Source organism: Microplitis mediator, chromosome 7 (genome assembly GCF_029852145.1).
Source record: "Microplitis mediator isolate UGA2020A chromosome 7, iyMicMedi2.1, whole genome shotgun sequence".
Classification (NCBI taxonomy): Eukaryota; Metazoa; Arthropoda; class Insecta; order Hymenoptera; family Braconidae; genus Microplitis; species Microplitis mediator.
Genome location: NC_079975.1, coordinates 9,108,207 through 9,110,568, shown reverse-complemented (window position 1 = coordinate 9,110,568; position 2,362 = coordinate 9,108,207).

Genomic DNA, 2,362 nt, shown 5'->3' with positions numbered 1-2,362 from the left:
TAGATATTGAACTCTGTTTATAAAAATTCTTTTTTTTCCGTGTACCGACATATAATAAAAAACTTAATGTTTTCGAGGACGTTCTAAGCTATAAAAGAAATTCCTCCAACTTTAAAATTTATGAATATCAATTATTGATTTGTTCATAAAATATCAAAGAATAAAATTTTTTAACTGTACAAATATTTTCAACAGATTCTAATTAAGTTTAATGTCTGTTCAATATAATAATGAGTAGTCGCTATAAATAGTTTATAAACATATTTTTGTTGTCATACTACAAGTAATGTAAATAAAGTGATGTTATTTAATCGCTATTTCCAATATCGTTTTTATATTTTTCCTCAAAAGTAACTCACGCTTTCTTGTAAATCAGTATTACGTAAAAGCTTATATTAACAGAATATAAAACTAAATTGATACAAAGTTATCGAACAGACAAAGTTTATTTTTATCCTCGCCGGACAGAAAATACTTAGTTCAATTTAAACTTCGTCTCGGCACGCGTACACGTGTGCATATTTACAAACTTATTTACGTACTCAGTCTATAAGTATATAATAAAAAGTAATACTATGTTTCATCTTGTTTTTTTTATCTATAATTAAACATATGAATAATTATTTTTACTGCACACAAAGTCGAATTAATTTAATTGCATACAATTGTTATATATATTTTATATATATGATTTTAATTATTAAAAATAATACTCTGCTATAAACAAGATCGTTCGATACTAAATCAGTAATTTAATTAATTTGATAAGAAGATAATTAAGTCTTTTTTTGACAAAAACTATAACGAGAGTTTTATATGTAAAATGTAAAAAAAAAGTTAGAATTGACTGACTAAAAATTTAATTAATTAATTAGCTAATTTTTATCCGCAATTAAATTAATTAATTCTAAGCTACAAATCCTCTTAATGATTTCACATAAATGAAAAGTATCATATGTATTATATGTAATATAAATAAGTCGGCAAACTAAAAATAAAAAAATTTCTAGGACTAATGCACTCTGAGAAATAAAATATTCTATTACGGAGTTAAAAAGTCATTAAGCCGCGAATTTTTGAAATCATCAGTATATTTACTTTGGTACAATGTCCAGTTTTGTGAGTACCGAGAGAGGTAAAGAACATTAACGTGGCGGGGAAAAGAAGTTGGTTACGGTGTAAGCGCGTGACAGGACACGTGACCTGGAGCACACAGTGCTCGCGTGACCGGACTCGTGACGTCACTTGCACGTGTCACATAGCGTGGTTGTAGTGAAGTTGCGATGCCGCCACCCCGACTCCCTCCCAGTACCGTCTCAAGCTTCACAAAAAGTTTTAAAATTTTTCTACATCTTTTAAATTTATATATTTGTTAATTTTATTTTATTATCATTTTTAAAAATATCATAAACATATATTTTAATTCTACTCAATATTATTTTGCAACTTAATTTTTTTACTACTTCACATATTTATTTTTTTAAAAAGTATTCCTTTTTCATTTTGAATTGAAAACCAAAATTTTATTAAAACTCGAAAAAATTTTTGTTTTTAATTCATAATGCAAAAAATTTATTGGAGTAAGTAAAAGTTTTCTTGGAGAAAGTAAAATTTTTTCGCGCCAAAAAATCCTTTTTTTTTATGTATCCTTGATAACTCCAAATTTTTAAATTGATACATATGAATATATATTTATAGAAAAATTTCAAGGAGCAGATAAACCATAATCACATAAATTTTCTTTTTATATCAATTTTTAATTATAACTAATAATTAATATATTTAAGTAAAATATATGTATAGATATATATATTTGTTTTGTTTTGTTTTTTTCATAACTTACTGATAAAAGATTACGAATACATAGATATATATTATAAGTCGTTTATTTACGATTACTTTGAATTAAAATGAGATCATTTCTTTAATCAACTTGGATTATAAACTTTAAAATAATTTTGTAATTAATTTATCTCTTTATAATTGATAATGTGATCACTTATGTACCTCCAATATGCATCATCATCAAGTGCAATGTTCACTTATAAATACTTACAGTGATCACTCGTAGTAAACAAATTTTTATCAATGACGTGTATTAATTTTTTTTAAAATTACATTATCTAGACTAAATGAAATAAAAAAAAATAAACTTAAATTATTATTTACATTGTCTATGTGTATTTAAAAAATGTTATTGATTAAATTTATATTTACATTTTTATAAAAATTTTTTTATTTGCAGAGTGATTTGATTGTGGCCTAATATTAAGTCGGGCCGTACCTGCGCTAGTCAGTAATTGTTCCCACCACGTAACTCTATATGTCTATACCACATCGCGAAGATCGGAGCGCGACTACA